Source organism: Rhinolophus sinicus, linkage group LG15, assembly GCF_036562045.2.
Source record: "Rhinolophus sinicus isolate RSC01 linkage group LG15, ASM3656204v1, whole genome shotgun sequence".
NCBI classification, from domain to species: domain Eukaryota; kingdom Metazoa; phylum Chordata; class Mammalia; order Chiroptera; family Rhinolophidae; genus Rhinolophus; species Rhinolophus sinicus.
This window is the reverse complement of record NC_133764.1, coordinates 35,133,388-35,161,300: the sequence shown is the minus strand read 5'-3', so window position 1 is coordinate 35,161,300 and position 27,913 is coordinate 35,133,388. Positions and strand designations below refer to the sequence as shown.

General features: G+C 48.1%; 1 long non-coding RNA gene across 1 annotated transcript in view; it reads left to right on the top strand.

Moving 5' to 3' along the window:
- Positions 1-27,913, top strand: part of LOC109451871 (uncharacterized) — a 65,057-nt gene that overhangs the window by 9,042 nt on the left and 28,102 nt on the right. Inside the window, exon 2 of the long non-coding RNA XR_012492227.1 lies at positions 27,219-27,262. This is a non-coding gene — a long non-coding RNA (uncharacterized LOC109451871). The remainder of the gene's footprint in view (positions 1-27,218; positions 27,263-27,913) is intronic.

Here is a 27,913-nt window from a genome sequence, read left to right as displayed (position 1 = left end):
GACATCACAGAACAAACTGATTACACCTGTTTGGGTAAAGAGGCAGTAAGTTTTTTTAAGCGTCATACTGTGGGACAAACTAGATGCCCAGCCTGTGAAACCTCATTTTTCCTCCATCAACCCAAATAGCTAGACACAATTATTATGCCCATTGCAGAGCTGAGCAAATGCAAACTCAGCAACATGAACCAACGTATTCGAAGCTGCATGTGTACGAGCAGCAAGGACTAAAATCCTCTCACCCACGTTCTTTCCATGACGTCTCTTGGCTCTAAAATATCACTGTATGGATTTACCACAAACACTTCAGCATATTTGTCCAGACTAGTTAAATCTAGCCCCAGCAGGAGTGCCCAGGGCAGGGAAGGACACCACATATTTTTGTATCCACACATTCATGTGTCCATTCAACAAATACTGCTACTAAGCCCCATGCTAGGCATGGGGAAATCTCAGCGAGGACGACAAGCCCAGGTCCTCCCCTGGCCTCCCGATGCCACTCACTGCCTGTGCCTGGTGTAAATGATGAACTCCCACATGGCACCGAGGACTTGCCCAAACACTGTGCTAAGAAGGGAGTTGACCGACGTCCAGCCTGGCTTCCACCTGCACAGGTCGATGTTCCTAAGGTCACCCCAGCGCCCGTGTTGAGTTTCTGCTCAAGAAAATGCAATTCTGCCAAACTTTGTTCCCCTTTATCCTTTCCAAATAGGCCCCTTTTGTTCCCTCTCTGTTCACCCCAAAGGATCGTTTGTCTTAGTTGAAATCCTTGGTCGTCTTGGTTAGAGTTGAACACAGTTTATAGTGGAGACTGTCTCCCCTCCGGCAGCTGTCTGAATAAAATCTGTCTCTCTACCTTTAATGAGTGTCCCATGGTATGTTCCTTTGACACTGGCTTCTTGAGAACATAGACATGGAGTCAGAGACGTCTCCAGACAGTAGATACGGATCTTGGACTCCACATGAAGGTGTTTGAACCTCATCCTGAAGCCAGTGAGGGAATCATTTTGCTTGTGAAACCATGTGGAACAAGTTAACATTCTCTTACTTGAGAATTCTGAATATTCACAAGAGCCAGTAGGCCCCCCAGTCTTCTCTGCTCTGGGTTAAACACTCTGGTTTCCAACAATTCTTCAAACGATATGGTCAGAGCCCTTCCCCAACCTGGTTGTCCTTTCTGGATGCACTAGGGTTGGTAAAACCCTTCACTCCCTGGTGTTGAAAACACATGCGTTCCTGAAAACAGCTGTAGTGAACACTGGCCTTTTTTTTTTTTTTTTTTAGCTGTCCAGAGCATGTACTACCTTCCTAAGTAACAAGTATTTCCAGTTGTGAGTCTCGGTGGGTGGCAGGTGACCAAATGTCCCATTCTCCACCCCGGAAGTAGGGTGAGCACACAGGGTTAGGGTCAAGCCCTTCAACATTCTCAGAGAGAACTTGAGTTTTAAGGAAGTGACATAGCTCATGGGGGCGGGTGAGTGGTCACTGCAGTAGCAATGGCTGATGGAGTCGTGGGGCTGGGATGGTAAGTGATGGCCATGCAGCAGTAGCGCCCTGGCCATTTTGTCTACCTGCCCTCCTTTGGTCCCTCATTTTCCCAGCCTGGTTCTCACCCTTCCCATTAACTCCATGAGCCTCCAGCTTTCTTTGCAAAGCAATCTCTTTCTGCAGAAGTTAGCCAGGGTTGGCTTCTGGGCTTGCTACTGAGAACCCATTCAATGCACCAAAAAGGTTCCTTGTGGGTGAATACCACCATAGCAGCGTCAGAATTTTCAGATGACCGTGGCATGGGGGGAACTGAGACAATAGGTAAAGGACCACCCCAAGGATACTTGTGATTTGCTATTGCCAAAGAAAGCCTCCAGGTGGGGAGCTTAAGAAGCTGATGGAGGTAACTTGGCCGAAGAAGAAGGGGTCAGCATTGACCATACAGGGAGGGGATAACAGGTAGACAGAACGTGGTACCTAGGAAGCTTCTGGGCAGCTGGGCCTTCCCCAGAGTGACAGCTGTGCCAGATGGAACATTCCGTTGTTGGGGTAGTTGTGGTGATGGTTTAATTAAATCATTCCTGTGTTTTCTCTTTCTCCTTAGGATGGTAGGAGGATTAGCTTTTCTCCCTGTTTCTAATGTTGGTTAAATATCGACAGGGACTCAGAGGAAAGCTATGAGCAAAATGCTATCATCATATCTCATAGAATCTAAGACACTGCCAATTGTAAGGTGCATCATTATTTTATGTACCAAGAAAGGAAAAAAACAACACTGCCAAATAAATTGTGACATTGATTGTAAAATTCGTCCTATTCTGGAAATATTAAAATATGAAAAAACTCGGTCTTAGAATCAATACAATATGGTAATACCAGTAAAATACTAATCTTAGCTCTTATTTATGAAGCCCGATGCCAAGCTCTTTGCTTCTGTTTTTCATTGAATCCCTCAGGAGCTCTACGTGGCAGATGCTATTACGATTCAGCAAAAGTGAGGCTTAAGAATTGAAATAAATTGGTCCCCCAGCCAAAAAATGATAGGTGTTGAATCTTGGGCTCTCTGGCTTCTTTGGGGTGAGTTGGAGGAAAGGTCAGAGCCAAGAAAGGAAGAACCTTGTCTGATCATATATTGCTAGAAACATAGATGCTCAATAAATAATTGAAGGGAACAGTTGGTCCAAAGAGGTAAAAGACATTCATTTGATTTTTGATGGTGGCACAAACCCTGCTTTCCTCTACTGTTCACTCCCTCGAAAAATCTGGATACAATCTAATACATAAACACATTTTCCTTGTGGAAAACTAAGGCCCTGTGGTTAAGGCTAAAGTCCCTTTGTCCACTTACCTTAATCAGTCACCTCACCCACCTCTAGCCAGAGGTCAACAATACAGCCATTTTGGTTACATCCTTCTGGATGTTTCTGTGCCTTTATATACCAATGTGGAAATGTGTATATTTGCATGTATCTGGAGAGCATATGGCATCGTACTGCGGGGTTTCCCCATTCAGTTTTTTAAAATTAACTTTATTGAGATAATTTGCATAAAGCTAAATGTATTCAGTTTGATCAGTTTTGACAAATATATACATCCATGAAACCACAACTCCGAAAATCAAACAATACAAAGTTTCCTTGTGACTATTGGTATTCAATCCCCTCTCCCATGACAAACCCCAGGCGACCTCTGATCTGATTTCTGTCACCACAAATAGTTTTGTCTTTTGCAGAATTTCGTATAAATAGAATCATACAACATTGTACTCTTTGGCAGCTTTCACTCACAATGTGTTTGAGGTTCATAACATGTTTGTGCGTATCCGCAATTTATTCTGAGTATTGAATATGCCACAATTCATTTATTCTGTTGTTGGAGTTTGGGTCATTTCTAGTTTGGGACTTTTATAAATGAAGCTATTATGAACCTAAGCACACAAGTCTTTGTATGGGCATATGTTTTTATCTCTCTTAGGTACATAAATAGAAGTGCAATTGTTGGGTTATGCGTTAAGCCTCTGTTTGGCTTCATCAGAAACTGCCAGATTGTTTCCCGAAGTAGTTGGTCCATTTTACACTCCCACCAGCAAGGAGTGAGCGTTCCAGTTGCTCCACATTCCCACCAATACTTGGTATGGTGACACTTTAATTTTAGCTATTCTAGTAGGTGTGTATAGTGGTATCACATTGTGGTTTTAGTTTGCAATTCTGTGATACAAATAATGTTGAGCAGCTATCTTTTCCTGTGATTTTTTATTTTGGTGAAGTGCCTATTTAAATCTTTACCCCTTTTTCTATTGGATGGTCTTATTATTGAATTGTAAGCATTCTTTATATATTCTGGATACTAGCCTTTTGTCAGGTATGTGTGTTGTGACTGTTTTCTCCCAGTCTGTGGCTTACGTTTTCATTTTCTTGATGGTGTTTTGAAGAGCAGAATTTCAAAATTTTTGTGAAGTACAACTTACCGATTTTATTCATGCTTTTTGTGCCCTAAGGTAATTTTACTTATAATAAGGTTACAGAAGTTCCTTCTATGTTTTATTCCAGAAGTGTTATAATTTTTGATTTTACGCTCTGATCTCTAATGCATGGCGCTGGTTATGCTGATCTGCCTCCCCTCCCCCGCCCCCAGGGCACGAACAACCTCAATGCTCTTAGGTGAGGTGGGCATAGAGAAGAGCTAGTAGTCTAAGTATGGAGTCTTCTAGGTGGATACAAGAAAGAACGCCACCCCTTTTCTCCCCCCTCCCAACTCCCGCCCCTCCTCACTGTTGAATTTCCACCCATCCATCAGAGCATCCATCAGAGCCTGCCTTTTTAAATTTATTGTATTTTTTTAAATTGGGGAATATTGGGGGACAGTGTGTTTCTCCAGGGCCCATCAGCTCCAAGTCACTGTCCTTCAATCTAGTTGTGGGGGGCACCACTCAGCTCCAAGTCCACTCGCTGTTTTCAATCTTTAGTTGCAGGGGGCGCAGCCCACCATCACATGCGGGAATTGAACCGGCAACCTTGTTGTTCAGAGCTCGCACTCTAACCCACTGAGCCATCTGGCTGCCCCTCTGGAAGCTCAGTGGCAGCTCGTTGTCTTCAATCTAGTTGTGGAGGGCGCAGCTCACTGGCCCATGTAGGAATCGAACCGGCAACCCTATTGTTCAGAGCTCACGCTCTAACCCACTGAGCCATCCGGCCGCCTCAGAGCCTGCGGTTTTAGTGAACCCACCATTGACCACCATGTGTAATAGCGAGCTTGCCCACCTCAGTACAGTTCTAGCCTTTGCCATCTGCGTTGCTCAATTGGCATCAGGCAGATTGCACCTTTATAGTATTAGCTTTTTATGTGCAATCACTTGAATTTATGTGATTAAATTAAAGGAAGTGATGTATGGGTGCACACCTTTATCTAGCGCTTTCCACACACTACCCTAATTGCCCGGTGGCTTGCGTGTCTCCCACACGAAGCTGTGAGTTCCTTGCATAGAGACATCGTCTGTCACCCCTGTATCTCCAGTGCCCAGCACCCACCCCGTAGGTGCCCGACAACATTTGGCTGCATAAATATCTGAAAGCATTTTTTAAATGGTAGAGCACTAAATACTCTTGCCGTGTGGTGATGACGAGTTTTGATGATGCTGTTTACAAGTTATCTCCCCAGCAAGGGCAGCATTTTCTTCTTCCGTGATCTCATCAGAAGATGCAACCAGCTGCTTATGTGCCTCGTGGGCAATGCCTATACCTGCCAATTAATTTTAAGGAGATTGGGTGGCCTCCACCTGCCCTTGGCATATCTCTTAGAACAGGCGGCTAGAGCTCTGAGCAGATATATGGAGACGAGAAGGGTCCTGCTGTGTGCTGCCACTTTGCAGCTGGGTAACCTGGGCAGGTCCCTGTCCTCTCTGAGCCTGCTTTCTCATTTGCAACATGAGAAGCTGGGCAACTTGATCCCGAGGTGCCCTGAACAACCGCCCGTCTCAAAATGGGGTAGTGTCACCGGCAGGACCAGGGCGAGCTGGGGTGTCAGATAGATGCTCGCAAACTGCACCTCTTCCACCAGAAGTCTGGGGAGAGGGAGGGAAGGGCTGGGGATCAGTAATCGACAACAGCGCGGCTGTGACAGGAGGAAGCTCAGAGCAGAACCAATCTCCCTTTCACATTCGAGGCTGGCAGTGTGTGCCTTGGATAAAGTTCAGGTAATTGTGCCTCCGGCTTGCCTCCTCCCCTCCCCCGCCTCTAGCCTGCTCCCTCCACACTGACAGGCTTATAATAACCGGGTGCTCTTGCTTATACTGATCAGCTCCCGCTTCCTGAAAGGAACGTTGCAATTAGCAGTGCTCACCCTGCAATAAAGCCTTTAATATCCACTTTCATGGTTCATATTACAGTCATTCAGGCCTGTCCCCTCACACACAGCCTGTCAGGCAGCAGGGCTGGGTGCCCAAGAGGGAGCTGCCCCACTGAATGGCTCGGCAAACAATTGCTCCAAAGGCCCAGCAAACGGGGCCAGGCAGCTGGGGAATGGTGCTGGGAAATGAGAAGGGATATTTCTTCCTTCCATGGCTCCAGAGGGCCAACGAGGGGGGCAGGAGGGAGAAGGAGGGGTCAGCCTTCCACCAGTCCTCCGAGCTTCCCAGGGATGAACTTTTCCCAGAGCCACCTTTATTCCACTGCTGGAAATATGTAAAGAGAAGCAAGAAGGTGGAGGAAATATTGGGGCTAAATGGAAGATTCTGGAATCTTCCAGAATGTTTGTGGAATGTCTGTGTCTGGGCACAACTGCTGGAGCGGGTCACAGACCTTGGATGGGCGAGGCCATCCGTGAATGGTGGCCGTGGGTGCGTGTGTGTGCTGAACTGGGAAATGGCTTCAGTGGGAGCCTCTGACCGCTCACCCCTGAGCGGTGCCCATCCTGGGAAGTACCTGGCCTGCTCTGGAAGAACATCTTTCCTACGGGGTGGCAAGGTTGTGACCAGTCTCTCACGTAGTCATTAATTTTCCAACATTTAATGAGCGCTATGTGCCAAGGGCTAAGATATGAACTGTGATCGAAAAATACGGTGAATGTTTAAATAAAAAATTTATTACAGTAAAAGACGCATTGCCATTAATCCCCCTCAAAATACTCCCTCTCGCTTTGAACGCGCTTATCCCATCGTTCTGGCCACTTCCTGAAGAAGCTCTGGAAGTCCTCTTTCGTGAGTGTCTTTACTTCATCCTCTGTCCTGACAACACTCCCTGTCACACATGGCTTCTGGTACGGCAGTTTCTGTAAAATAAAAACATTAAAGTGTGTTGTCATCCACCTTATTCACCGGATCTGGCACCGTGCAACTTCTGGCTCTTCCCCAAAGTCGAAATGACCATGAAAGGTAAACATGTTACATTGACTCAGGATTATTAAGGCAGACACAACAGCACAACTAAAGACACTCACGAAAGAGGACTTCCAGAGCTGCTTCAGAAAGTGGCAAGAACGATGGGATAAGTGTGTTTAAAGTGTGGGGAGTATTTTGAGGGGCATGAATGGCAATGTGTCTTTTATTGTAATAGATTTTAAAAATATATTTTTTGATCACACCTCGTAAGTAACATATAGACCTCACCTTCAAGGAATCAGACAAAAAATAAAAAATAATTGTGATATATATGGTGGGGATGCTAGAGGCAGGCATGGGAGTCGCCCAGGGGAGGGAGAAGGGCACCTGAGGGCTTCCTGGGGGAAGAGCTGTCACATGCGGCAGACTGTTTTCCCAAAGTGACCACAACCACATTTTCGTTCCACATGCTCTCTCAGAATGTTGCAACCCACTCTCTTATTAAGAGGTGGCATCTATGTCTGCCCCCTTCCCTTGAACCAGGGCAGGCCCTTGGAACAACCTTGGTGAAGAGAATGTAGCAGAAATGGTGCTACGTGACTTCCAGGGTTAGGTTTAAACACGCCAATGAAGCTTGTGCCGATTTCTCTTTTGGGGATGCTTACACGTGACGCGGCTGCCATGTTGGGAGGAAGCCCAGGCCACATGGAGAGGCTGACAGCGCAGCTCAGGTCCCAGCTGACAGCCAGCAGCAGCTCTCAGACGTAGGAGGGAGAGCGCTCAAGGTGACCCCAGCCCCAGCCACCCCTGACTGCGACCATTTGAGAGACCACGAACAAGAACTGCCTATCGGACTCCAGTCAAGCCCAGCACCGTGAGTTATAGTCATAAAATAATTGTTGTGGTTTTAAGTCACTAAGTCTTGGGTGAGTCATTTCACAGCAATGGATAACCAGAGGACTGATCCTTAGGGTAGAACAGAGGCTGACCACATGGTAGATGAATGGTGTTCCCGGCAAAAGGAGCAACACAGGCAAGACACAAAAGTAGGAGCCAGATCTTTATGGAGAGAGACCTGCAGGAGCTGGTATCACCATGGGTGCCTGGTGGGGAAGGGGCTGGAAGGAGGGAGAGGCATGCAAGATTGGACAGCACAGGGATGGAACTTTGTCCTGTATGTCATGGGGAGTTATTGAGGTTTTCAAGCAGAGGGACACGATCATCTTTAGATCCTAGGAAGAGGACCAGGAGCAATGTGGACAGTAGAATGGAGGCAGATGAGGCTTATCATTCAACAGATACCTACTGCCATCCACCCAAGTGCCACCCTCTCTACTCCATGAATCCATTCAAGAAGGGAAGGTAGCGACAGTGAAAATAGAAGAGAGACTCCCAGGATATTTAAGGTATAAAATCAATTTTATGGCCAAATAAATATGAGAGATGAAGGAAAAGAGGGATTCTGGAAAGCCCCTTCGGTTTCTGAATTGTGGGAGTAGGGAGAGAGATGCCAGTCCCTGAAATAGAAAACAGGAGGGGAAGGAGGTTTAGGGAGGAAGATGAAGGGTTCAATCTGGGGCACTGTGACTTTTAAGTAGATAAAGATATTCCACAGGCATCTGAATTTACATGTTCTGGACCTCGGAAGAAACAGCTGGGCTTTAAATACAGATATGAGATGTATCTGTAACATGAAGACATGGACGTTCCCATAAAACGGGAAGAGAAAAGGGACAAGGACAAAATCCTGGAGGGAGCCCATGTTTGAGGGTGGAGAGGGGAAGAGGGGCAAGAGGAAGAGATGAGGAGAAACAAGGGGAGATGGGAGTAGGGCCAGAAGCCCAGGATGGAGAGTGTGCAGGAGGAAAGGGTCAGGGACACTCGCTGCGCATACGGTGACAAGAGTGGCTTCCGGTTCCCCCTGTGTGTGAGCATCTGGAGGGGTGGCAGGTGCGGTGGGGACGGGGAGGAGACAGGTGTTCGTCTTCTGGAAAGAATAGATCGGACATCTATCTATGGGGCAGGTGGTCCCAACTGTGGAGGAAAAAGGCTAATGTGAGGCTCAGGTTCACCTCTTGTCCAAAGTAGTTGGTGTGTAGAATGTGAGGCAGCAGAGAGGCAAAGGACTTTTGATCTTTGCTGCAAAAAGCTAGGACCCAGGGGCCTATGTTCTCACCCTTCTTCCCCACGAAAGCCGCCAAAGCACCCGCAAGGCTTAAGTTTCTCCCCACGAGGCTGTTCTTGGTCGAGGGCTGACTGCTTCCGCTCCCGTACGACTCCCGCCTCATCCATCCTTCTTCCTCTAGCACAGGATTGCTTCCGCTTCTGCTGCAGCCATTTCCTCTCAGCCTTCTCAGGCCATCAGGGGGCTCCAAGCCACAACCCTTGCTCCTCAATCTGTCACCAGCTCACAGAGGCACCCAGGAGTGGTTGGCGGTGGGTTCAGGAAGGCAGGGAAGGGAATGGGAAGAGGACGTTTGTTTGAAGAGGTTTCGGAAAGCAGGGGGCAGGAGAGAAAGGGCATCAGGAACGGAAAGCCGCAGTGCTCTCGCAGGACACCCCTCCACCTGCCCCCTCCCCCACCCTGCCAGCCCGCCTCCTACCTGCCTGCTTTCTCCAGCACCTCCGCACCAAACTGCATTAAGGGAAGCCAGGCAGGTGCTTAGCGCCTCTAATGTGTGCCATTACAAATGCTCCACAATAAGGTAATTATGTTAGAAAATAATAAACGTGTCAGTCTTTCCGGAAATATTTTTACTTCTAGTGAGGGGAAAACAGCACTATTGTTTCTCAAGTGCATCTCTGCTCCTCTACATATTAATTAACTGTGCTCTGGCTCCACTACCTCGCGGCATTTGTATTATTCATAAATGTCTGGGGGCTGCAGTAACTTATGTACTCCCCTCCTCTGCTCGGAATCATTTTTTAATTTCAAGTTCTTTTTTGACTAATTGCACTTGTGGTTTGTGCCTTTGGTACCAGAGCACCATTCTCTGGCTGTCTCCCCAAGCTCCCTCCTTCTCCCTCTGCTTCTTCTAGGGTCTCTGGCTTTCAAGATTCTTGCTGGGTCCAAAAAAGAGGCAGATTTGGGCTTTTGCTGGGGAGCGAGTGTGGCTTTAAGAAATCCTGGGGAGTTGTGTTTGCTCTCCGCTGACACTGGTCTCTAACTTTCTTCCTCCCCACCTTCACCCTCCCTCTCTACCCCTTTCAAGGACTCTTTCCACAATTATTCTGCCCCGCTCAGTATTTCTTGATTTTGCACTTTTAAAAAAGTCAATAGACTTGATTATTTGAGCAGTTTTAGGTTTACAGAAAAATCGAGTGCAAAGTACAGAGATTTTCCCTCCATCCCCCACCTCCACCCCAATTTTCCCCTCTTATTAACACATTGCATTAGTGTAGTATATTTGTTTTAATTGATAAGCCAATGTTGATACATGATGATTAAATAAAGTCCATAGTTTTCATTGGGGTTCACTCTTAGTGCTGTACATTCTATGGGTTTTGACACACACGGGTCGTGCATCCACCATTGCAATAACATACAGAATAGTTTCACTGCCCTAAAAGGACCCGGGTTCCACCTGTTCACTCCAGTAGAGTCAGGGTAGTGACCTGAAACAGACATTGCTTTCCGGGATTGTAAAGCCTTTATATTCTGGGCAACTTCTCTAAGGCTTCTTCAGTTCTCCCACTACCATATTTGTTTCCACATAAGGAATTAAGTTCTGGACGATCCCATATCGAAGGGACACGTGGAGAAGAATAGGGTCCTTCGTCCCCATGGCGCTATCCTTCACCCGAGTTGGAGTGTCTGGGTGAGGGTTCTCCCATCCATGGAGACTGTATTAAACGTGGTGAGACTCCATCAGGGACAGCCTCTGGCTGAGCAGTCCTTGCAGATGTGCCATCCTTAGCCCCAGCGTGCACAGCTCCGGCTGCCTTGCTGAAGCATGGCACCAGTTGGTGCCCACCTCCTCTGGGCCCCTGGCCAGTCCCAGATTAACACCCTCCAGTTCAGCCTGGCTGGCTCCTCTACAGTCGGTTCTATGGAAGGAGGTTGGGGAAGTAGGGATGTGAGCAGCTGTGGCCCGCCTGAGAGCCCCCCACCCCCACTCCTCTCACTAGCAAGGCAAGGGGTGAGGTATTCTGCCCTGCTCTGCCCCCCAGTTTGCCCCTGGTTATAATCTGGGTGCTCCACTATCACTGAGCATGTGTGCTAAGGTTCAAGTGTCATTTGCATCTGCTTTTCCACCCCCCCTCCATGGCTTCTTGCCCAGCTGCCCATATAGGAGTAGAACCCCATTCCCAGGGCAGGTGGACAGGGACCCGAGTGGATGAGTGATCACCCTGCAGTAGGCATGGCCGCTGTGCTGTGGAGGACAGCCCCTCCGCTTTGAAGCCACAGATTGCCGGACTCAAATCTGACTCAGCGACTTATAGGCTTTGTGGATTTCAGGCAATTTTGATTCCTCAAGCTCAGTGTTCTCATCTGGAAAGTGGGAGTAGCCGACTGGCCTTGTAAGAATGCTTTGAAGATAAAACAGGATACTGTTTGTAAAGGGTGTCCTCTCTTAATCATGTCGTCTTTGTGTTTCTCATGTATTTCATTGAGCAATAGAGTTTTGCAGCTCTCTCCAATTGCTTATCCAAAAAATATTTATCAGATGGTTATGCGACAGCAGGCCACACTCTGGGCACTGGGATTATACCCATGAGAAAGACAGGCATGTTTCCTGCCCACGTAGAAATTACAGTGTGCTGAGGAAGACCGATGTTAAGTCGTTTTAATAAAGAACAACAGTTTAATAAAGAACATCACTGAGCACGCGGCTGTAAGTCTGGTCCAGCCAATCAGGAAAGGCTTCTCGGAGGAGGAGGCACCTGAGGGAAGACTAAAGCCAGATGAACCTGTGGGTGTTGTCCTTTGGCTGCAGGCACGAGTTTCATCCACATCAGAGTCACCAGCTGACCTCTGCTTGTTTATGAATGTAGCCAGACCTCACTTTATCCCCAAAGGATCCCTGGCACTTACACTAATTCCCCAAAGCAGAAAAGTGTAATCAAAAATTGAGACCAAGTTAAATAGAGAAACCTAAGTTCAAAGGTAAAGGCGATATGCAGCTGCTGGGTGGAGCTACTTATAAATCCTAAGAAGTCCTAGGGGCCTCTGGGCTCCCTACCTTGGCTCTTAGCAGAGGCGGGGGTGCTGTGGCTGTGAGTGGATGGCATTTGGGGCCATGGCAGACCATGAATGCCGGGATCCTCCCTTTAACCTGTTGCCCAATCCAGGAGGCCCTAAGGGAGGAGATGCACAGGAAGACACGGCCGGAGGAGGAAACAAAATGATGATATTAGCTTGCATCCCAGGGCAGAGGAAGGGAGCAAACCAGTTGAACCAGGCAGAGTCTCTCTTTCTTAAACTAATTAAGCTGCAGGCCTACGGGTCACCTCTGTCTATTTCCTTCTCCAGGGCAGGAGTGTCAGACTTCTTACTGTGATGGGAGGAGAGGTGGGTTCTGCACATGCTCAGTAGCATCAGGGACCAGAGGGGAGCCAGCAGGAGGGAGAGGTGAGCGTGACATCCACCTCTGGCTCTGGGGGAGAAGGTGCCCACACTGGCCCTCCCGGTGCAGTCACAGGGAAGGGAGGGTGGCAGGTGATCCACACCTGCAAGCACATCCTCTAAATACAGAGACTTGACCCAGGAGAGGAAGGAAAAAGGAGAAGGGGCTTTGAATTCCTTATTATGGGGACAACAGCCACCGCCAACAGGGCAACTCTGCTTTTATTGGCTTTATACTCTGGGGTTGCTAGAGAGTTCCTTAAGATCTCATTTTAAAAGGGTTTCCTCAGCCGAAACAACTAAAACAGAATGAAAACAAAACCCTCCAAAGTACTGAAGCCAGCGGTAGAGAGAGTGAACCACACGCTGTTCAAATGAGTCTCTGTGAATATCGTCTCTCCCAGCCCAGCTCTGATAAGAGTTGAGCAGCAGACAGTTCAGACGTCTGTCCTCTGGGGTGTGGATTTCCTGTTGCTGACTAAGGGTGATTGAGATGCTTTGAACAGCCCACCGGGGGGAAAATACAGAACAAACCCACGTACTAACATTTTGAGAAAAATCGATAAAGGAGGTGTTAGGCTTGGTATTTACGATGGGTTGAACTGTGTCCCCTCAATAGATATGCTGCGGTCTGCGACTGTGACCTTATTTGGAAGTAGGGTCTTTGCAGATGGAATTAAGTTAAAATCAGGTCATGCTAGATTAAGGTGGGCCCTAATCCAATGACTGGTGTCTTTATAAGAAGGACATTTGGACACAGACACACACAGAGAGGAGAAGAATGTGTGAAGATGGAGACAGAGGTGGGAGTAATGCTGCTACTCCAAGGAATACCTGAGGCCACCAGCAGCTGGAAGAGGCGAGGAAGGAGTCTCCCCTTTGTGGCTTTGATGGGAACACGGCCCTGTGACACCTTGTACTTCTAGCCTCCAGAACTGTGAAACCCTAAGTTTCTGTTGGTTTAAGCTACCTAGTTTGTGGCACTTCGTTATGGCAGGCCTTGGACACGAATATGGTATCCTTTGGTGAGAAGTAATGCTCCCAGACAAAAATGTCACCTGAAGAGGTAGAATCCCACGGAAACAGAAGTATCTACAGAAGCAGGAACTCCACAGGCAGGGTCAGAATTTTTCCTAAGGACAATCAGTGCTATCTGTAGTCATTGGGGCTAATTCCAAATATTTGGGCTCTTGTTCCTTCTAGGAACTTGGTAGGAGCGCGTGTCCCATCCTGTCAGGTCTTGTCACATGACTGGCTTTGGGTACTGAAACGTGAGCAGAAGTGACATCTGTCATTTGGGGGCAGAACATTTCAGTGCTAGAATGTGCTTGGTTAGGTTCTCTTCCCCTCTGCTGTGAGGACTGCCATGTTTCACACGTGGGTGCCCTGGCAGCCTGGCTCCTGGATTGGGGTGGTGACAATGTGTGCTGAGCCCCAGCTTGGCTACACGGGCGTGTGAACTAAGGGAGACATAAACCCGTGTGTTTTTCATTGACTGAGATTTGGGGGCTTGTTTGTTTCAGCAGCATAGCCTTTTCTGCCCTGGTTAAATAATCTGGCTTTACTCCAGCAGATGAACAGTCAAGGTCCCAAGGTTTTACAGGCAGCTTGGATAAGGCTGTTTTGCAAAGCAGGAGTTACCAGGTCACCAGAAATCTCTAATGAAGGTCATGGTCCCTCTGATGTTAAGGGATGGAGCTACTGATAGATCCTACATGGCAGTCACAACATACATCCTTACGTAACAAAAGAAATTAACTTGTAAAACGGACCTGCTGAAGTATAAACCCATTGTGTTGGGCGGCTGGTAGGTGCATCTCCCCAAAACTAGTTGCTCTGCTTTAGAGTAGTTCTTAAGCCGGTTGTTCTGACAGTAGTTACCTAACAGAAGCTGCAGTTGGTTGAGTCCACTTCTGCCCTGTGACAAAGAAGTGATAACAGAATAAAAAGGAAGCTACTAATCTCTTTTTTCCTATTTTCCCTAACAAGAGGGCATGCATCCAGGTAATTCAAAAGGGGTTTCACATCATTAAGATATATGTTCAAAAGAGAGAGGCCAGAGCACAATCTTGTTTCACACTGCTCAGAATTATCACCGGATCTGCTGGCGGACTATTCATGTCATGTCTTACGCTTAGAATATCACCAAGCTGCCTATATTAAGCTCCTAACTGTCGGCCAATAACCAACTCCTTCCACAAAGCCAGAAGTCATGGCAGGTCAATTGAAGCTGCAAACAGTCTAAGGGTCTTCTTATCAGATTTCTCCCCAAGATGAAAAAGGGTGTCAAATGGATGGATGCAGAGTCGAATAACCTGTCGACATCGCTTCTGCCTCCCTGGGACCATTAGTGGTGTGAGGAACCCAGATTCACAGTGTCTCTAGCAACCTATTAAATCTGTAGCTTTAGGAAGAGGGAGGATAGACACTTTTTAAAACGGTAAAGACAGAATTTCGGTATTCACTCATTTCTGTATTCACATCAGCAAAAATGAAGATAAACACGTAGGCACAAAGTCCTTTACCAAATTCAATCCAGGGTAACGAAGTTCCCTAATCTGCCCTGTTATTTCTTAGTTAGGGCTCCACCTGGAAACACATCCAAAGTAGGTCATTTGGGGAGAGTTTACTTACCAAAGGACTCTTTTCCAAGGTCAGAGGACAGAGTGAATGGGAGCCGCTAATTCAGGGCTGGTAGCAGCGGAGCTGTTACTACCCAAAGCTGAGAGGACTACCACCCAGGAGGGAAACCCTGTGGAAAAGGCTGTCACCAGAGGAACAGTGGCCTTTGGTGGTGGGACCCAGCCACCCTGAGGTGACCCTGAAGGGTGGCAACTGGAGGAATAAGGATCTGGCCTCACTCTCCTCCCCACCTTTGCTCTGTGGCCAGGGCTCCGTTGGCTGAACCCAGCTGGAAGCCACAGAGCATGGGAGCCCACGGGTGTGGTCCATTCCTGTCGACCCCCCAGAGCCCAGATCAGGGTGGGGAAGGGCAGGCAGTGGAAGCAAAGTACAAGTAGAAAACCTCAGGTGCCACCCCATTACATGTCCTAATGGCTTCCTTCTCACAGCCCCTTCTGTTTTCCCCTGTTCAGGATGCCGTGTGTGTGTGTGTGTGTGTGTGTGTGTGTGTGTGTCTTTGCTTTGCTAACCCTGACTCTGGAATGGCAAGATCCCTATGGGTACAAATGTGGAATTGATAACGTTGGCCTTACTTGGTCATTGATCCACTGACAGGAAATGACAGCAGAGGCCACAAACTCCAGGCGCCCAAAATGGTATTTTGAGTGACCCCTGGGCATCAGAATTGCACACTGGAAGTCAAAAGGCCCTCACTGCATTTAGGGCTTCTCCAGGCCCTGATCCAATGATTGGCACCCGCTCAGTGGATCTTTCCTTGTCAAGCTTGACTATAGGGAGCAGGGAAAGGGGCCACAGACTCTCTCAGCCAGGAAAAACTTGGGAGTCCTCTGCCTCCTGGTCAGAACCATAAGACATCATAACCTCCCAGAGATAAGGCCCTAAGCCTCTAGAAACTCAGGGGATGCTGGTGTTTATCCAGCATCTCTCTGAAGTCCTGGGCAAACACCAATTAGTTCCTCCTCCTTAGAAGCTCTGCCACAGCTGAGGAAACCTTCCCTAGAGGGCGGACCCTCAGCTACCGAGGTTTGGGGAAGGGAAGCTGGAGCCTCTATGCCCCATCCTGGAGAAGTCATCATTCAGGATTTGTCCGAGGGCGCGTGACCCTCAGTGACCCCAGTTTGGATGTGAGAAATATGGCTGGGTCTGGGAGATTCTTCATCAACATATATATGTCTGGGAGAAAAGAGAGGAAGGGCTGTTGGCTGGGAAGGAGGGAGGGAGGGAAGGGAGGGAGGGAAAGAGGGAGGGAAAGAGAGAGTACAAGCACGCAGGGGGTGAGAAAGAGAGAAAATCTCACAGATTTTAAATGTAGGAGTATAAATATTTGAAAATCTGGGGAGCTGTACGTGTGTGGAAAATGCAGATTGGGTGTATGGAGTCCGATACGAGGAAGCAAAATTGTTCATTCTCTTGAAATATTGTGAAGGGAAGACCATGTCTATTAAAGAATCTCTCTCTCTCTCTCACACACACACATATGCACACACAGATGTACATACATGCACACGTGTGCACACAAATGCACACATACAGATGCACACTCAGTTATAAAACAATGACACAGAGACACAGAAACATGTGCACTGACACCCAAACATAGACATAGAAACACATTAAAATATGTACAAGTATCTGCCTTTTGCTCAAAGTACACAGCCATGCATCCGTCCATTCACAAATATTTACTGAGCCTCCTATGTGCTAAGGATAATGCTGGGTTATGAGGAAACTGCGGTGAACAGGAACGTGATTTCTCCCCTAATGGAGTGTGTAGCTTACTGACATAGCCGAGACCTGAAATCACACATGCCTGGGGCTGCAAAGGGGACATGTTAGGGGTTCTGGACCGTACTGGACTCCCACGTGCTCTTACGTCTCTGAAAGGGGAAGGGTTTGCATGTTTATCACTGTGTCTCATTATCATGGTATCCTCAACCCCTGATCCACAGAAGATGAACGAGTGAGTGAGTGAATGAATGAATAACCTGCCAACTAGCAGCAAGGTAGACATGGACTTGGGCCCCCAGAACTCCAAAGTCTCACTCCATTCCTGGAGGCCTCCAGGCACTCAGCTTTGGAAGAATCAACCATGGCAGGTGGTCGACCTTTCCAGCTCAGCCAAGCTGCCCGCCAGCCCTGAACCTCCAAAGCCTGTGATCGCTGGTAAAGCAGGGCCAGTCAGGCGGCAGCTTGGAAGCCAGACTCTCTGATGAGATTTGCAAATCTGAGGCCTCTGCCTCTGTCCCCAAAGGGATGGAGCTCATTTCGTCTTCTGTCCTGGAGCAACACCCACTCCTAGGTTATCTTGTCTGGGGTTCCAAACTCCTTGCAAAGCCCGGTGAGCAGTTCTCTAGTTTTGGAAGTAAAAAACGTAGTTCTTTACCAGTTGGTTTCCGGTAAACCTGTTAATGAACTTTTTGTTGCTCCTGATAATTGTCAGCAAGAGTGGAGCCTGGGGATGGAGGAATGCTCTACGGAGGCCGTTTTCCCATCCTGCTCAGTGCCTTGTGTGTGTCTGTGTGTGTATGTGTGTGTGGGTGTGTATGCGTGTACATGTATGTGCATGCACACACATGCAGGAGTTAGAATGGGGCCAGGCCGTAGCAGACACTGGGTGCTCACCCTTATTCCCTCAGACCTGACCATTTTGTGTATTCTGGCCGACCTTCAGCGGCCAGTATCTGTGCTTCTCTGCCTGGGGGCTTCTTCCAAAAGTGTAGAACCCACATGATCATAGCACCCCAGAAAAGCTAGGGAATGAAGACTTTCTGGGAGTGGCCCATAACCAAGGACTCTTGGGACTTGGTGTTAAAACGCCCTACCGCCTTGTCCCCCAGATGACATGGCTCTGAGGTGTGTGTCTCCTAGAGTACAGCCAGTCTTCCATGCGGTAGCTGACTTCCTGTGCGTGGCTTTCCCACACCCTCCCCACCTGACCCTCCACCAAGGGTCCCTGTACCTCCCAGCTAAATTCCAAGCACGTGAATTCTTGCTTGGAACCCAGATTAACACATAGGTACATCAAACACCTTGTAGAGTCTGGCTTGCCCTAGGCCAGTGCTGGCAAAACCTTCTTTGGACAAGATCAACATCCCCAAGGAGCCAGCCCTCCCCGAAGGACTGAGGAGCTTCTTGAGGAGGATAGGCTGTGTCTGGAAGGAAATAGGGAGGGCTATTCTCTGCTTATGAGATATGAGGCTTGAGTCCAGGCTGGAAGACATTTTCTGGGATCCCCTTCCCTTTCACCAGAAACCCAAACCCAACGCCAAGTTCCGAGGACCAGCTAGTAAATGGAGTAACAAAGCCACCTGGGTCCCTGGGGGCTCTTCTGAGGTTCTTCACGGTGGCTTCTAGGCAGAAGGCGGGGAGAATAAGCAAACTTGGAGAATATCAGAGAGAAGGAACAAGGCTTTTTTGTTTTCAGCTCAACCTCTCAGTAACCCAAACAGGGTTTACAATTTGCATATACATATACTTTACAAATGCATATAAATATACTCTGATAAAAAAAAAGGTTTGGTTTGTTTTACAAAAGACTCTGAGCAAAGGAGGTTGGTTAGGGCTGGAGTGGGGAGGACTAGGGGATGGAAAGGGGAAACTAAAGGGTACAGGGTTGCTTTTGGAGGTGATGACAGTGTTCTAAAATTGACCACAGTGATGGTACACGTATCTGAGACTATATTAAATCCACTGAATTGTACACTTTACATGGGTGAATTGTGCGCTATGTGAATTACGAGCATATCTCAATAAAGGGCAGTTGTGTGTAGGAGAAACATATTTAGCTTTGGGGCTGGATAGACATGGCTTTGGGTTCCAACTCTGCCACTTACTAGCTTCATGTACAAACCATTTAACCTCCTTGCAACCCCAGCTTCTTCTAGTGAAAATACTTTTAGGGTTGTTGAGTAGGCTTAAGATGCTTTATAAAGCACTTTAAAAGTCCTTGGCACATAAATAGTAGTTAGTTTTAATAATTTTAATAATTATAATTAATAGCTAAAATTATACAGAACGTGCTACCAGAAATCACCATTGCATATTAAATTCTCATTCATTAGAAGAGAAGGTAATCCACCTATACACATTTAATAAAACATCGGATTATAAAAAAAAAAGATAAGGTAATTAGTACTAAAAAGAAGCAATCCTTTCAAAATTACGTTTACCTAGTAACTTAATTGGTTTAAGTAAAGAATTGGGTAAGAAAAGGGCTGAGAAAGAGACTCAAGATGATTATAATCTGTCTTAAAAATTCTGACCTCAAAGAGAAATGGTCATGAATGAAGGGGCAGGCAGGCCGTCAGTGTTACCACCAGAAGAAAAGCAATTTCTCTCTAATTTGGAAAATAAGTAGGTAAGAGGGGGTGAGAGGCTTCTGATGACAATAGGGTACGTGGGTTTTGGGTGCTGAGGCAAGGACCCAGCACTGAACCCAGATTTGCTTCTCAAAGCCTGGAGGACCCCCTTCCCTTTCTGGGAAGGGGGTTTTGGTGGGATCCAGTGGAATATTCTTGAGAGCAAAGAGGAGATAGCTTAGTTGAGCTTAAAATCAGGTGGAATTTGGAACCACTAGGGTACCATATCATGCCCAAGTTTTGTATTTCTTTCAATTCTTGATATAGATTGAATTTGTTTATTCATCTCATAGAAAGGGGAGCGACAACTATTTTGTATAATTATTTTATATCTAGAGGGAAAGCAATCATTGATTGGGAGTATGTATTTTGTTTTGTTTGAATATCACCTCTTGCTTATCCGTCTGCTACGTGCACACACTTTCAAGGGAAACAGATTTAGATTAAGATGCCAAATGCACCACACATTAACAAGTTAGCCTGGCCTGCCACCATTTCTTGAAGCTGGCAGAAGGCATGAGATTCATGGGTCAGAGACACAGGACAGTTTATCACAGCACCAGTGGTAGGCCATGTATCGTGGTTTTTACAATAGTTCCCCAAGGGACACACAGTTCCTATAAGGCAATGCAGACACCCAGGTGACACCTGTACACCCACAGTGGGATGGGTTACAAGAGAGGAACCCTGAGCTTAGGGAACCTGAAGCTTTTATAAAGGACAGTAAACATGCCAAACCTTTGCTCCAGAGGGTGACATTATGTCTTCCAAAACTGTTCACGATGCAAATATACTTATTAAGATCAGAACAATGGCAATCCATATCTCTTCTTGCAAGATAAACAGAAATGTGAGAGACCCAAGGAATATTGTCTCCCAACACTCAGTAGCTGTGCAATCTTAAGCCTCAGTTTCTTCATCTATAAAATGGGGATAATATCTTTCTGGCACAAGGTTGAAGAGAATAAATGAGATATCAGCATAGCCTTACAAGCAGTTTCTAGAACACAACAGACACTCAAGAAATGCTTATAACTTCCCCTTGGTGCCTCTCCCTTCAGCTAAATAACAGTTCAGTGAAGACTGTATTCTGTGCAGAGTCCACCCCCTTGTACCAACTCTCATTAGAATCCATTAAAATAATATCCATATGAAAACTTTGCCGTCATTATTTTGTTTTAAGATGGCAGCCTTCCCAGCAAATGGAATCTAAGTGTGTCTTGATCCCATTAGCAGAGCATCAAGTTTAATCAGTTTCAGCTAGAGGACTCACCATTAAACAATTAAAAAACCCTAACTACTCCAGCTCAGTGGGTCTCAGACTTTGTTGCATGTTTAAGTCATCTGAAGAGCTTTAAAAAAAAAATGGCACTGCCTCCAATACCCATGAAACCATCTTCTCCGGGGGTGGGACTGAGGCACCAGTCATTTCAACAATTCTCCAGGTGATTCCCACAGATAGCCAGGGACAGAACGGTTGCTCTCAGGTTGCTCTCACTCTCACTCAGACAATTAGGAGAGTTTGCATGTGCTACTTGGCAATTCTGAAGCTGTTTCAGCCGAGTGTAATTGGTCTAACTCTGAAAAGGTCACTAGACATTTGCAGGTATTTTTCCGAGAGCAACAGGGAGCTGTGGCCTGGGTGAGGGGAGTGGGCAGACAGAAGAAATTGAAAGGGGAGGGATCCATTCTGGAATAGAAGATAGAGGCGTGCCCCTGGGAACTTTCGAATTCCACGAGGCCTTGAGAACAAGGGCTCTACACCCTGGGCTCTCAGTGAATGTTTGCAAATGGTCTCCCTCAGCTTCGGGAGCATCAAGCATTCAGCACGCACACTTTGCTTTGAAAACAGCTCCAGTCCTTGCCCGGTTCTCTGGCAGACTAGATTATAGGATTAACTCTTCACCTCCTGGCTGGGCTATGGGGAATCCTCTCCTCTCTTTCCTTGGGTATAAACAATCAATAATAAAGATTTTCTTGCTTTCTTCTCCCACCTTTCTTTGGAGTTGCTCTTAGGCAGTTTCTTTTGTTTCGCTGGCAGATCCTGAAAGAGAAACTAAGGCAAAACGCAGCACCGGGGATGGGTCAGGTCTCCTCTGTCTCCTCTTCTGTGGTTACCTGACGCTCCTCGCCCCGTGATGCCGCAGGTGGACTTCTTCCTTCCCCTCCCCATTCTGTGGGTAGGAAGCAAACCTGCACAGGAGGGGCTGCAGGGCCCCCAAAGTCAGAATTCTGAATTTGCTTTGAGCTAGTGTTTAACTTCCCTCACTCATAAACATGAAAAGTTCTCAGGTAATTGAGGCACCTCGAGTCCAGGTGAACCTAACTTGTCTACGGAATTCAGGCTCTGGACAAATCACCTGAAACTCAGGTGAAAGTGGGCTTTTCAGACAGGAGAGCTTGCTGGATAGAGCCTTTGTTTTCATATGGATGCGACATTTTCCTCTTGGTGCCTGGCTGGAACCAAGGGACCAGAAACGCTCAGGGAAGCTGCAGAAGCTGCTATTACCCCGCCACTGAAATTGCAGCATGGGCTCCCTGAGGTTAGCTCTGAAAGCCACTCTGCACTAGGACTTCCTATAGAACCCAGCCTGCGAGGAGGAGCCCCGGAGCCCGATTTCGTTGGAGGTGGGAACACAAGCTGACCACGGTGAGCCTCCCTTCATGTCACACAATCAGAAGGTGTGGGAGGCATGGGACAGGCTGTGGAAATGGTCCACTGGGGAAACTGAATCCCTCTGTGACTCAGGAGGCTTTTTAAACCATCACTATTCAGGTCAGAGTGTGGGGCCTGAGTAGGAGTTTGGGGAGGGGGGTTGGGGGATGTCTCTCCACTTTCTCTAGCTGAGCTCTGAGGGTTGGGAATGCCTGCAGTCTTCTATCTGCCCCACCTCCATTTCCACCCCCGCCCTGCTTTCCATGATCTAGGGATGATAGCACAAGAGCTTTGTTCTCTTCCTGGGCACCTGCTGCTCCCGTCCTCCCCACCTGAAGGCCCACAGACCGCAACCAGTGACATCACTAGCCCATCACCCCCAAAAATGGGCAATGAATCCAGGCATGGGGGCTTGACGTTATCAGGCACGGAAGGAGGGGAGTAGAGATAAAGGGGCCAGGGTTTGGGGAACGGAGCCAAGAGGGATTAGAATACACAGAGGGAGGATGAAAATGCAGGCAGCAAGCTTCCCAAAACAGGGCCAGCTTTCTGAAGGCAGCCACTGACCGGCTAAGTTGATTGTGACTCTGCAGGAGCTGTCCCCTGCCCGGTGCCACACTCCACAGCCTGATTGCCTATTCGTAGCCAGCTCTACTTGTAATCTGTTGGCTCAAAAGTCGGAATGGACTTCTTAGGAAGACAAATTTCCTCCTGGCCATTCCTTGGGGACTTAACTCTGGATACCGGTTGTCCCAGATTTCAGCCTTTATGTTCCTATGCGGGTGGAAGTGGCTCACAGGGAGAAGGGGAAAAAATAACAGCCAGAGGCAATGGGGTGGGGGGGGGAGGCTATGTGTCCAGAGGGTCAGGGGCTGACCTGTGTGTGAGAACAGAGGACAGGGAGGGCTGGTGGAGCCCCAGGAGGCAAGGAGTGAGGGCACTTTATAAATCACCAGCTCCCTTTTAAAAATGGAGTTTAACTTCCCTCAGCTTTGCTTTTGAATTTATTAGCAGTTTCATTTCCTTGGGTAATAACTCATCTCATTCCAACCTAGGGAACAGTCCTGGTCCAGAAGTGGCATTTACCTTCCACAGCTTTAAGTGATGCTTTTGTAGCTGTGTTATCTTCAGATTACTCTCAGCCTTGGCCCCATGCCCCCCTGGGTGCAACCCCACCCCATATGCCCCATGATGTCACAGCACCCCTGGGTGCAGGCTGACCAACTGGAGGACAATGTCCCAGCCAGCCTGATGGCCCTGTCCTCCTCCCCTCCTCCCCACACCGCGCTCCAGCCTGTCTGTTTTTCTGATGCTGTTCCCCCAGGGCTCTCTTTGGGGCTGAGCCTCTCTCTATTGTGAAGGGAGACAGCTGCAAGCTGTGGTGAGATAGAGCCGTTTTGTTGGAGTCTAGATAACTGCTATGGGGAGGGAACTGAGCGGCGGCTTGGAGGGGGCCACATGTGTCAGCTTAACTGTAGGATCTGAAAAGCTATTTCAATCCCATCTCCAAGTGGGAAACTGGCAGATGCCCTTCTGTGGAATAAAAGTTTTCTCTTCCTCTCCATCCTCTCTGCCAAGGAAGAAAGCTCGATTAACAAGGGCCATGATGATGCTTTTTCACCAGGAAAAAGTCCTTTTCCTGAATCCCTTCTTTTTTTGCATCACAGAAAAGACCCTGTCCTAGCAACCCAATATGTCAAACTGGAAATGCAGATGGGGTACTCTCCACCTCACTAGCCAACGTGCCTTCCTGAAATGATGAGGGGAGAGGCTTTTCTCCTGTAGTAATCTAGTTTTTAATATTAGTATGATTGGCTGGGTGGTTACTCTCTAATGAGTTTCCTGAGTCACCTGTCTCCTTGCAGTGGGAGGGCAGCACCCTATTGTTGACCCGTTTTACAGATGGATATATAGAGGCTCACTGCGCCAGGAACTTGAGCTCAGCTCTGCCTGTCTGCACAGCCAGACTCCATTCCTGCATAGCAGGGGAGCCCAAACTTGCTGAATGATGGAACCACCCAGTGGACAAGGCGAGATCAATTAAATCGAAAGCTCTGGGATATCCGTACTATTCAAGTGCCCAGGGGATTCCAGCAAGGGCCATGTTTTTGAGAATCATTGCACTTCAGCCTTGCTGCTCAAGTGCAGTGTGGGACCTCGCCATCACCTGGGAGCTTGTTAAAAATGCTGGCTCTCTGACCCACACCAGGACCGATGAATCAGAATCTGTATTTTAACATGGTCCCCAGGTAACAGTTGGGTTGCCACTACCTCCTTCTGCTCTATCAGCCCTGCTGTGCTGTATGCGTAGTCACAAGTCACCAGGATAAGAGAGAAAGTGACACTTCTCTCACAGTTCAGTCTTGCTCCAACTCACCTCGACAGAGAAAAGGACTGCAGAGAAAGGGGTAGGGAGGTGAGGAGGGGACCTCCAGCCTCAGCATGCAAATCACGTGCAAATCAGCATCCTGGAGGCTTTTGGAATCAGGGCTGGGGGGAGCCTTGCCACCCTGCAGGTGAGATTAAGCACTGGTGGTAGGGTTGGAGTCTGCCAACCCCCCAAATCCCCTCCTCCAGGCCAACAGCTCCCGTGGGCCCAGGCCCGGCTCACAAAGCACCTCCAGGCTCCTTGCAGATGAAAGGCTGGTAGAGTGACATCTGGTGGGGCCCCCTCCTTTTGGCCAAAGCCCCCATTCCCTGCTGTTCCTGACTAGAGCCAGCAGCTGTGACTAGACAGTGGGGCTCTTGGCACCTTGTGCATTTGTGTCTTATTTGTCAAAATTGTAGCTCAGTCAGTGTCAAGGCCTTAATGGCTGAGCGTTTCCTTCAGATTAGTGCTGCTCTCTTGTTAATGGGCAACACCTGTGTTCTGCTGCGAGGAAGGGCAGGGATGGAGGAGAGGCTCAGAAACAGCTCACTTTGTTCAGCTCAGCCTGGGGTCTCAGGCCACGGGGCACTGCTCCTGAGCCACAGGGAGCTGCCCACGTCTGAGCTATGCATCCGTCCTCGTAGCCCTGGAGAGCCACCAGGGACGATGTGTGGCCGATTCTGTCCTGGCTCTGCTGTCAGCTGGCTGAGCCCCCCTGGACCTGACGTTGGGTGTGTTTCTATCATGTCTGCAATAACCGTCACACAGGAAAATCTCTTATCTGCCAAGGGATATACCTTCTCCAGACAGATTTCTCTTCCTCTCTAGGCTCCTCCTGGTAGTGTCTCTATCCAAAAAGCAGTGGAGAAAGCAGAACACTGAATCTGACACCCAGAGATCAGAGTTCAAGACCAGGCTCTTTCACTTACAAGTCACATGACCTTGGGCAAGTCATGTAGTTTGAGCATCAGTAACTTCATCTGTGAAAAAGGGGAAGAATCCAGCTTTGCTGAGTTATGGTGAAAACAAAAAAACAAAAAACACATGATATGTGAAACCTCCTAACACAGGGCGGGTACATTGTATGTGCTTATATTGGATCCATTTATAGATTTATGCACTGAAAGTCTGAGTAGTTAGTGTAGTCCAGGGTCCTCAAAGTGTGGTCTGGTCCCCAAATCACATGCTCAGGTTCTGCCCTGGACCAACAGAATCAGAAAGTCTGGGGAAGGCCCTCCCAGGGATTCTGCACACTCAAGTGTGAGAATCACGGCTGCAATCACTAAATGCTACATCTAAGAAGCCATGAGTCACTGTGTGCTACCTGCAAAGTCACATTGATCTGAAGGGGAAGTAACATATATTAGAGTTAACCAGAGAAACTGAAGCAATAGCAGATATAGGTGGATAGGAAGGTAGGTAGACAGGTAGGTAGGTGGTTGGATGGATGGATGGATGGATAGACAGACAGACAGACAGACAGACAGACAGACAGATAGACAGATAGACAGATAGACAGATAGACAGACAGACAGACAACAAGGAATTGGCTCACATGATTATGCAGACTGACTGTGGGATTTTCTACAATCTCGGTCTGTAAACTGGAGACCCAGGAAGGCCAGTGGTGTAGTTTGAAGGCCTTAGAGCCGGAGACCTGGTGGTGAAGATGCCAGGCCATGTCTGAAGCCCTGAGAACCAGGAGTGCCGAGAGCAGAGGAAGATGGATGTCTCAGCTCAGGCCGTCAGACAGACTGGAAATTCTCTCTCCCTCTGCCTTTTTGTTCTATTCAGGCCCTCAGGGCATTGGAGGAGGCCCCCCCACACTGGGGAGGGCCCACAGCTTTACTCAGTTCACCAATTCAAATGCTAATCTGTTCTTGAAATATTCTCACAGGTACGCTGAGAAATAATGGTCAGCCAGCTATCTGGGCATCCTGTGGCCCAGTCAAGTTGACACATAAAACTAACCATCACACAAAACAAATATTAAGAGGAGCCGCTTGCATGTGTATGACGCGTGCCGGGTGTGAGGCACTGTTCTATTAAAGCACTTAATGCTAACAACCACCCTGAGGGTTAGGCCCTGCTATTATCCCCATTGTATAGAGGAGGAAACTGAGGCAGGTTAGTGGGATCTGAACCCAAGCATTCTGGCTGCAGAGGCTGTGGGCGGAGCTTCCTCATATGCATTAGAGGATGTGGGGGGAGCCGAGGGAGGGGAGAAGGGGGCAAAGAAGCAGGAGCAGGATGGAGTGGGCTGTGTGTGGGGAATCCAGACCACGCAGCTGCTTTGTGACAGCTGGTGTCTTTTGCTTCCCATGCTAGCGCTGTTTTCCGTGTACCTCCTATCTTCTTATTCTGGCCACTCCAGATGTTTCAGCCACGTGTAGGCAGAGGTGCCCAGGGCTTGCTTTGCTCGTGCCGCAGTTTCCACCCCAGCATCAAGCAGCTAGGACTTGTCGGATCAGAGGGGTCAAAGGTCAGAACCTGGTGGAGGCGCAGGGTGTGTGCACACACCCCAGCTCACACGCTCTCGTATATTATACTCCCACCTCCTTCTGTGTCTTTCAATGGGTTTGTCACAAATGAAAATCAAAGATGTACCATGTTATTATTTGTTCAATGGCTGTATTTCCCACTAGGCTATGCTCCATGGGGGCAAGGGCCATATCTGTCATGACACACGGAATCCCCGGCATGGCGTGGCACCTGGCACACAGCAGACAGTAGTTGCTGAATGAATGAATGAACAAATGAACATGAGTATGCTTACTCCTTCCTTGCACTGTAATTACTCATTTTCATGTCTGTTTTCCTTCTAGACTGAGACCCCCGTGACCACACAGACTGTCTTATCCAGCTCTGGGTACGTAGTCCCCAAAACAATGGATGTTATATGTGCCTTATGAGTAGAATCCTAACAAATTCCGAAGTCCAATGGGCCGTCACTAATAAGGTCATCAGAAACTGCTGAATCCAGAGCCCCAAAACACTGGGCTGGGTTTTCCCAAGTTTCCTTCTTCAGGATGTACTCACAGATTATAACTCCCTGAGGGTAGGACCCGGCATCCCACCTCCTGGGTACCAGGACTGCTCTGGGCAGGAGGTAACTTAATCCTCCCGGTGGAGAGGCCGAAGTTTCGAGGTAAAAACTGCTACAAAAGGGCTCCACTGAACCCTCGTCTTTGCAAACCTAAGATTGTGAGTCAACCCTCCATTAACCTCTTCTCCCAGATTCTGCTCAACGCACAAGGTTTTGTTCCGAGGGCGGGCAAGCTATTTTAGAATTACCTGTGTTATGGTATTGCTCCCAAAGCAGAGTAGGTCAGTGCGCTTCCTGTGCCACCAGAAATACGTCGTCACAGTGGCTAACTGGGTGTAAAAATGCCATGCTGCAGGGGAGGGCAGTCCCTGGGCATGTGCCCCCACAGCTTCCCCAGCTCCCACCCTCCCTCGTGCACCAGGGCAGCTACCGACAGGCATCAGTATTTTGCTTAGACGTTCCGTTAAAATGGTG